The following is a 10,218-nucleotide window of genomic DNA, read 5'->3' on the forward strand; positions in this document are numbered from 1 at the left end:
TGCCATATTGGAACACCCAAACGCGGCGTCACCACATCACCATCTCTATTGGAACTATATAACTAATTTACGTTTCTCTGTCTCATTACTGTTTTTGTGTATATGATAACACAAATTAATATTGATCATTCAGGTTTTAGTGTCTTTTCACAAGAGCTTTTATTGGGTTTTAATAGAAGTTATTGACGCTTTCAGGGATGTTTTCATGATTCTAGTGATAGTTTAGCACTTTCGTTATATCATTAATAGAAAACACCCATGAGAACCAGTGAAATCCTCTCAGTAGCCTTAAAAAAAATAAACAAATGAAAAATAAATAAAACAATCTTTATGAAGGAAGAAAGTGTTTGACTTCAAAATACGATCATACGATTTCAAACCAATAATATAGTTTTCTTTTACTGCTGAAAGATGCACTACTTGACTTGCAAAGGTTTTACTGGGCATTTGTCGCTATTTGAACCATATTATCAAACATATCGACATCATGTCATGACTACTTTTATGAAGACTTTTTCATACTAGGGTGTAATGAAAGTTAATTGGGTTTTCAAGGGGTTGCGATATTTCTTGGGATGATATAACAAGGATTCTGCATCATTAGGGAGAGAGAGAGAGAGAGAGAGAGAGAGAGAGAGAGAGAGAGAGAGAGAGAGAGAGACCCACTATAATTAACTCTGTGACCTTTGAAAGCAGCCGTTATGAGAGAACAAAGCGTGTTGAGACATTTTTCAGTGCGTCTGGGAAGCCAGACGTCCTGTCAAATCACTCTACGATGTGTTCACGTGTGCTCTCTCTCTCTCTCTCTCTCTCTCTCTCTCTCTCTCTCTCTCTCTCTCTCTCTCTCTCTCTCTCTCTCTCTCTCTCTCTCTCTCCTTTCGTATTACTCAAGGAGCTTTAATATACCCATTCTATTGAAATCCATTGATATTGTACAATTCTTGAAAGTTATATTATAAGAATCATAAATACTGTCCTAAGTAATATACTGAGATACCATAATGCTAAGGTTACTCCTAAAAATTTATATCAATAAATAAACGTCCACTATGTTTATGAGAGAAAATTTTAAATTTTAAGGGGTAACAATATTATTTGTACTTCTTCCATCTTTTTGAATTATGGTGATGGTGCTGTAGCTTATTCCTCCTCCGCTAGTAGAAGAAGAAGGGGAAGAAGAAGAAGAAGAAAAAGAAGAAAAAGAAGAAGAAGAAGAAGAAGAAGAAGAAGAAGAAGAAGAAGAAGCACCACCAGAAGAAGAAGCACCAGAATAATAATAATAATAATGATAATAATAATAATAATAATAATAATAATAATAATAAGAAGAAGAAGAAGAAGAAGCTTCTTCTTCTGCTGCTGCTAGTGGTTATGGTGGTGGTGTTCCTTTTTCTTCTTCTTCTGCTGCTGATAGTGATGGTGGTGGTCTTTCTTCCTCTTCTTCTGTTGGTGGTGGTGGTGGTGGTGGTCCTTCTTCTTCTTCTTCTTCCTCTGCTGCTGATGGTGATGATGGTGGTCCTTCTTCTTCTTCTTTCTCTGCTGCTGCTGGTGAAGGTGGTGGTGGTGCTTCTTCTTCCTTTGCTGCTGGTGGTGCTGCTTCTTTTTCCTCTGTTGCTGGTGGTGCTGCTTCTTTCTCCTCTGTTGCTGGAGGTGATGGTGGTACTTCTTCTTCCTTTGCTGCTGGTGGTGATGATGGTGGTGATTTTTCTTCTTTTTCTTCTTCTGCTGCTGCTGCTGGTGGTGGTCCTTCTTCTTCTGCTGTTGCTGCACACACACACACACACACATCTGTACGTAACATTCCTGTTAGTTTATTTCTTTGGTGGTTGTTTTTTCTTCTGTTTTAATATTTTTTCTATTGTTTATTTATGTTTTATTCCTTGTTTCTTTGTTCGATGGTAATTTAGTTATTTATTTATTTTTTTTTTTTGTAGAACGTCAGTAAAACATAAAGGAAAAATCTGCCCTCCGTCCTGTAATATTTGGGAAAATGTTAGGCTTTGTAGGATATCTCGTCTTACCTCTCGCGCTCCCTCCTTCCTAAGCATTGAAAAAGTGCGGGAAATTTGAAGGTTTATAAATGCACTGGTGTGTGTATGTGTGTGTGAGTGTTATTGCTAGTTATCTCTCTCTCTCTCTCTCTCTCTCTCTCTCTCTCTCTCTCTCTCTCTCTCTGTCAGTAGTTACACAGGTCTTCAAGGGTATTTTTACGGTTTTAGTGACAGATTAACAACATTTCTACATTAATAACAGGAGAAACACCATTGAAAACCCTGATAATCATCATTATAGCTTTGAAAAACAGTCGTGAGGAGAGAGAGAGAGAGAGAGAGAGAGAGAGAGAGAGAGAGAGAGAGAGAGAGAGAGAGACTAGGAGCATTTCAGTTGAGCCTATTCTGCCCTGGTTCGTGTTTGCTGCGGTGACACGGTGCCGCACTGAGTGAAGATTGCGTTCATAATCACTTATCGTGGGTGGAGTGGGGAAAGGAGAGTCAGGAAGTGAGGATATTTATATTATTTGACATATTATTTGATAGCATGTCAACTTTTGTGTGTGTGTGTGTGTGGGTGGGTGGGTGTTGGATCAGTGACAGGTGGCGCTGGGGAGTTACCACGGCGAGCGGCTGGCTGGCTGCAGTGTTTTGGTCAGCACTGGTCAATCTTGCCCTACACGCTCTATTAACCAGTGTTTCCGTCTTCCCGACACCTTCTTCCTGCACCAAGCACCGTCAAGCATCACCAGAGAGGCACGAGTACGTAAGGTGAGTCCAGCGGGGCCAGTCTCTCCTCAGTCAGCCTTACTGCCTTCACAACACCCTAATCCTCCCTGTAGTGTCTTGTATTCGTTTATTTAGGATTCATTATTCGTTATTTAGTTTTTTTAGGGGTTAATTATTTATATTTAGGTTTTGTTTACGTCTGAGTCTGGAAAGAGTTGGAAATTTATTCAAATATTTAATGTTCGCCAATATGTAAACAAGCTGTCAGCTGTGTTATTAGCCATTATTTGCCTCGTCTCTCACTTATTGTAAGCCTAACATATCACAAGATGGATCCACATGTCTAGCCTTCATATCCGCTGGTCAGATATATCCGTCATTGCCTGCTTTTGGTGTTATATAGGAATAAATAAGGCAACATGGCCGCCGGTTCCCCCACTGAGATCGCCGCCGAGGGCCTCCATGATGGACTGGCACCTGTTCCGGCTTGTTAGTTCCAATATTTTTTAAAAATTTTCTGAATTAATTTATTTGGTTGTATAGTAAGATTTTATGGTTTCTAAAAATATTTCGTTGCTTTTGAAGTGTTTTTCTTGCTTCAGTTAAGTAAATGTGCTGAATTTGGTGTTTTTTTTTATGTAAATAAGGGGCAGTTTGTACGGTGAAATTTACCCAGCCTGGTTTTTGGCTTTTTTATTTGAGGCTTTAATGGAGATTTTATTGCTTCAAAAAATCGTTTATGATTTTTAAAGTATGTTGCGTTCCTGTTGAGTTAAGTATGTGGAATTTGAATAGGCTTATTGTCCCGTTGAAAGTGGTGATTTTGTCATTTTTTAGGTTCTTTATTTTTTTATTGTAGCTTGTAAATAAGTGTGCATTATTTTAAAAAATAGTTCAGATTTTTTAAAATGTTTTTTTACCAGTGTAAAGTGGAATAGGTGGACTTTTCAGTGTTTTTAATGGTGTCAAAATTTCCAACACTTTTTCCATATTTCACATAATATTTCTTTATAACTACTGAGACTGGAGGTGTTTTGATATTGTGAATATTAATTAAAGTAATTGTCAAGTCAGAATATATAATGCATTCGAGCCTAGCTTCATTTTTTCTATGGGTCAATTTCAAAATGAAATACATTACGTACGTATGGCAGCGGGGCGCCGGCATCTCGCCTGTGACGTCATCAAGGATTCGGGACTCGGTCTGCTCCAGTGTCTCCTCAATATTTACCGTAATTTCCAGTGTTTTCCAAGTGTTTCCAGCTGTTTCTAAAGTCAGGCGTGTAGATAGTTGTAGTAGAAGGAAGAAAATAAGAGAAATGAAAGAGGAGAAGGAAGAAATAAAAAGAAATGGAGGAGGAGGCAAAACAGGTAAACAATATTTAGCTTAGTTTCCCTTGCTGCGCTGTAGTTCTCTGTAATATTTGGTGTGTTTTAGGTGTTTTACGTGTTTAGGATGTATGTAGGAATGTTGTGGGGTGTTTAGAATGTGTTTTGGTGGTGTTTAGGTGTGTTTTGGGTGTATATTTGCTGTTATCATTGTGTTTTGGGTGAATTTTGGGTGTTTTAAATGTGGTTTAGGATGTTTTTAGTTACATTGTAAGTGGTTTGAGTCGTGTGGGGTGTTTTGAGTATATTGTTGGATGTTTTTGTGTGTTATGGGTGTGTTTGAGGGTATATTGAGGTGTAGTGAGTTTGTTTTAGGTTTATTTTCTGTTTTAAGTGTTTCGGTGAGTTTGGGTGTGTGTGTCAGGTCTTTTGAGGTGTATTTGATTGTGTGCAAGTAGTTTTGGGTCTTTAAGGGTGTGTTTGTGGCGTGTTTGTGGTGTTGAGTGTTGCTTTAAGTGTGTTTTGGATGTTTTGGATGACAAAAGAACATGGGATGCACCGCCTGTGTTCATACCGGGATCTGATGTCAGTTCTTGTGAAGGGCCAGAATGCATATTCCTGAAGTCTGGAAGGAGTCGTCCGCCAGCCTGTATGAACACTAGGCTGTAGCTCCAAAACTAACTGTAGGATTCTCTCTAAAATAGTTTCATTGAGATTCTCGCACAAAATTACTTATACGTAACTTAATCTAACCTAACCTAACCGCTACAAGAGTAAATGGGCCGAAACCTTACCAGACTTCGGGAATATGCCTCCAGAGGGATACGGGGTTAAGGTCGCTTCACACACATCAGTGCCGTATTCGTAATTTTACTTTAATGATTTTCCTCAGGCTGAACGCCTCATGCAGTTGACACTCTCTGTGAGACGCAAAAAAATAATCAATGGGAACATTCTTGTAGCAGAAATCCTGAACTTGTACCCATGGATTCAGACTTTTGATGGCGTAAGTGTATATATATGTACACTTTATGGATTTTGCTACATATTGTTACTAATTGTCAACTTTATTTGTAGGGCTATAATGTATATAGCTATTTATATTTTATAGTAGGTAATTGATATTTAACTACCGGTACTTTCATTCTCCCTCTCAGGCTCAAAGGCCTCAGTGACGGGAGATAAGCACTCATAACTAAGTACAGTTATTGCAGATGCTCATCTCTGTAACCTTCACTTATAATTATTTGATGCTTATATCTTTACAGATAATCAAGGAGTTCCTGAGATTAGAACCACTAGCAGATGAACCAGACCCAAGAGTGGCAGTTTTGAAAGGGCTGGAGAAATATAGGCTCCCAATAATTGCCATTCTCAAAAAAAGAAAAGCAGTTCCTCTGTATATGGAAACCTTACTTGAACTCTATGACCACGATGAAGGTCAATGTGAGTAATGTATAGTTCAACTTGTTCATTTCAGTAGCTGGTAGCAATTTAATATATGTATCTTTTCATCATTAGCAATGCATCTTTCACTTTTATAAGCCTAGTATTCATGAAACTATGCTGCATGCAAAAACCAAACATTGTATTAAGCATGACCTATCTAACTGTAATGCTTGCACCAATTTCTATAAAGGTACTAATTTAATTGTTAAATTCCTGCTCTTCTATCAGATTTTTGGCTGAGTGCTATGGCTAAATAATTGTTTGCAGCATAAGTGATGTTAAAGATTTTAATAGGTGTAAAGCATCTCTCTCTCTCTCTCTCTCTCTCTCTCTCTCTCTCTCTCTCTCTCTCTCTCTCTCTCTCTCTCTCTCTCTCTCTCTCTCTCTCTCTCTCTCTCTCTCGTAAGGAAAGACATTATTTCTAGTGTAAATAAACCAATAGGCTGTCCAATTTGAAATTTAGAATGTAAATATTATCAATCTTTTTAGAAATGTTAGCTGCATCCTCTTCCCTTGCAGTCCAATAAGACAGGTCACTAATTCGTGTGGAGATAGAATTCTTGGAGTCACCTTTGCCGGCACTAGCGCAAGTGCAAACAGTCTGATAAAGGTTTCTTCCATGGTTGTGATGAAGTTCAGGACTTCTCACACTGTTTTGGTGGATATGATGAGAAGAATCGGGAGTTCGGAACATCAGTGCGTTATGTCGGGGCATGTAGGTTCGGCTGGAGTTTTCTTTCTTTCTTTCTTTTTTTTTTTTTCGATCAGTACTCATCATATTCTTACGAGGACTTGCTAGACAAAGCATTATTGCATTATGATATTACCCAAATAGTGTCTCAAGTAAAAAGCATAACCGCATACTCGTACAAAAGATTTGCTGCTGTGACACAAAGGACAAAAATCATTAGTATACTGGTCGTTCTGAGCATTCAATCAAAATGCTTGTCATTCATATAATTAGTAGAACCATCGAGGAGCTTTATTTTTGTTAATTCTTATGTGATAAAGCAATAATTACAGGAGACTTTTAAAAGATTGGTACTCAAATTAGTGGACTGTCCCATTGGATGTGACCATATCTTCACTTTTTCCTTACACAGTTAATTTTCTTTTGTTTATTTGATTTACTTATTATCATATTTATTTACATATTTATTTATTTGCACCAGATGCTTGCTTAGTTATATTGGGGTTACTTCACCTGCTTGGAGAAAGGAAAGACTCCATTTTTACTAAGGTTAAATTTCAGTACCTTTGATTTTAGAGTGGTGTGTATATATTGAAATTTCTGAATATATTATCACCTTAAGATATACATCTACATATAAATTTTATTTTAATGTCAAAATGTTATTAATGTTTACACTATTATTTCTTCCTTAAGGTACCAGAAGAAGAACTAAGAACAGGGCAGTCTAGTGTGTATTTGATGGTGCACCTGTAGCTGAACCAACATGTATTTCTATGGCTGTAGTCTCATTGGTAGCAGGGCTTTGTGTTTAATATTGAACACCCAAAAAATTGTGAACATTTCCTCCGTTTCACAACATCCCATCTCTTAGGTATCAAGTATGACAAAGGTAACACTTCAAAAACAAGATCTCTACTTGTAAAACTCAATGAAGTAAAGAGAGAATTGAGCTACAAAAATGCATAAATCTGCTTCCAAATATATTCAACTCCACACAGAATGCCTCTCTCTCTCTCTCTCTCTCTCTCTCTCTCTCTCTCTCTCTCTCTCTCTCTCTCTCTCTCTCTCTCTCTCTCTCTCTCTCTCTCTCTCTCTCTCTCTCTCTCTCTCTCTCTCTCTCTCTCTCTCTCTCTCTCTCTCTCTCTCTCTCTCTGTCACACACACACACACACACACACACACACACACACACACACACACACACACACACACACACACACACACACACACACACACACACACACTAGTCAATTACTAGTTATAGATTAATCAGTGAAATAAATACATAACATTATGTTAATAAGTTTTCTAAAAGGAAAAGGAAATACTTGTATTTCCCCTTCCCCCAAACCCAGTATTCATGAAATCTTACTGAATTGTTATCTTATGTTCTATATATATATATATATATATATATATATATATATATATATATATATATATATATATATATATATATATATATATATATATATATATATATATATATATATATATATGAATGGAAAGTAGACACTCTCTCTCTCTCTCTCTCTCTCTCTCTCTCTCTCCAAATTGGGAAGTATTCTTCATGTATCATATGATGCATATATTTTTATTTATTTTTTTTTATGCATTTTTTTACCTTTTTTTTTTATTTCTCTATGTTATTGCAAGTGATACGTGAAGCCTCTTTATTACTGTTCTGAGCATTTCTGTAGATTTGTTTAGTTAGTATATCCCATAGAAATACTCATTTTCTTTTTTTGTGTGGCTTTAAAGGATTAATGGTGACATATGGATATGATCTGGGTTAAAAGCTTGTACAAATAAGGTTAAATGTCTATTTTTGCTCTGGTTGTTTCCCTAAGTTTCTTAAAAGTACTGTGATATAATGATTAGCAGTGGACTAATTAATTATTCTTTACAGGGTCTGTAACTCCTTACATTTAATTTATGTTAACGTTACTTACATATTTTTTCCTTTAGTTTATGAATGGGAGGAAGGTTTAATATTCATATCTTAAGAGATGCTTACTTTCTCTTCCACATTGCAAGTTTTAGTGATTAATACTCACAAATGTGTATTTACTTAATGGCTTGTCAAAACAGGTTGTTTTTGTGTTGCTTTTTTTTTTTCTCATGCTAGGATGAAGTGTTACTAATGGAGTTTATTTTTTACATCTGTTTTATATATCATTACAGTTTTGAGGGGAGCTTTCTGTTAAATGTTCAAGTGAAAAAAAGCATATTATATTATAGATGATAAAAATTATAGTGCTTATTTTTTTTATTTATTTTTTTTAATGCAATGAAATGGAGGGAACATTTAATTGTATATGAATATATTGAATTTATTACCTATTCTTTCCCTAACCTTGAGACAGCAGTAGCTAGCTGCTAGTATTAAAGGTACTAATGATTCATCATCTGCTTAAGAAAGACTAACTAATTAGTCATTTAATTGACTAACCTATGATCCACTTCACTAATGTGGTTAGTAGAAGCAGTGAACAGTACGAAGGCATTAGTCAGATATATTTGAGTAAGACCATACTCAGGTTGAGTGCTCAGTTAGTCACAAATTGACTAACGTTATGTTAGTCACTGTGACTAATGCTGCCACTCGTTCTAGACCCCATGGGTTTTACTAAGAAAAGTTAGTCAGCACGACTAACTTTGGTTTTGTGTGTGGTTGTGATGGTGGTGGTCCTTCTTCTTTTTCTTCTTCTGCTACTGCTGCTGGTGGTGATGGTGGTGATCCTTCTTCTTGTTCTTCTGCTGCTGCTGGTGATGTTGCTGGTGGTGTTGGTGCTGGTGCTGGTCCTTCTTCTTCCTCTGCTGGTGGTGGTGGTGGTCCTTCTTTTTCTTCTGCTGCTTCCTGCACTGGTCACTACATGGACCACCACCTGACTCTATCCTATTCTATCCTATGCTAACCTAACCTATCCTAGCCTATTGTTAACCTACTTGAGTGAGTCAGTTTAGTGGTCCTTGTAGTTTCCAGGGTGGGACAAGTGGTGGGGAGAGCAGCTCTCCCCTTTGCAGTTCCCTCACCATGCTGTGTGTTTTGTAGGCACACACAGTGATGGGAATGGATACTCTTTTACAAGTTCCGAGTGGGATTCGAACCCACGCTTCCCTTACACAATCTTAATTAAAGGTTCATCACTCTACCCACTTAGCCACGAGGAAACAACCCATGTTCTGCAAAGTTGGCCTATTTTGGCATCTTATTTTCTTATTAACATTATATTAAAGAAGTAATTTTATCTATTATGATGTAGATATTCTTCTACCAAGTCCTTTTTTTCATGTTTTTTTTTATTTTTTTTTTTTTAAGATTTTTAGTGGGAATTGAACGCTGGCGTCCAACATCCAGTGTTTTCAAGACTGTCGCTCTATCCACTGGGCCATGGGAACCCCAACACAGTTACGGGTAAAGAAGTTATATTTTGAACACAGTATTTCCCTAATTATGTTCACGCTGCACCAAAGGTTCAATAGGAATTACTGCTGTCGATTTTAATGTGAACATTCACATTCTCAACGATAATAAGATATATTTAAGTATTATGGACTGTTGTGGGAATATCAGTCAAGGCGTGAAAATAGTAGTAGGTGAGATTATAGAACTTTAGAGCGGTGGGGATTCCTTGGGTCTGGAGCCGCCTGTGGGAACCCTCCCTTGTGTTGCACCACCATCACACCATTACACCTGTCCATTCTGCAGCACGAGAAGGACTCAGCCTAGAGATCCACGGATTGCTTCATTCGTAAATCATAGAAATAAATTTGTGTCATTCAAAAAAAAAAAAAAAAAAATGGGTGATTGTACCTACATCTTTACTGAAAGCAATAGCGGTATTACACTCATTCTATCAAACTTAAACTTAATGCATAAATCTACCATTTCTGCAGCCAAGTAATACAAAGTGAAGAATGTGGGCATGAAAACTCAAGAAAGAACAGCTCACAAATGGTGCAAGTAATGATAAACTTACGCGAGCGGGAGTAATGTTTCCCTCTGTCCGCTGGAGGCGCCAC

At 37.1% G+C, this 10,218-nt stretch overlaps 1 long non-coding RNA gene across 1 annotated transcript; it reads left to right on the forward strand.

The window, feature by feature from the left end:
- Nucleotides 1–5,323: 5,323 nt before the first annotated feature.
- On the forward strand, nt 5,324–7,531 carry LOC135104683 (uncharacterized). The gene is made up of 3 exons (XR_010270487.1): nt 5,324–5,495; nt 6,671–6,738; nt 6,886–7,531. It is a non-coding gene; the product is annotated as an uncharacterized LOC135104683 (long non-coding RNA).
- Nucleotides 7,532–10,218: the final 2,687 nt, after the last annotated feature.

This window comes from Scylla paramamosain, chromosome 11 (assembly GCF_035594125.1).
Source record: "Scylla paramamosain isolate STU-SP2022 chromosome 11, ASM3559412v1, whole genome shotgun sequence".
Taxonomy (NCBI): Eukaryota; Metazoa; Arthropoda; class Malacostraca; order Decapoda; family Portunidae; genus Scylla; species Scylla paramamosain.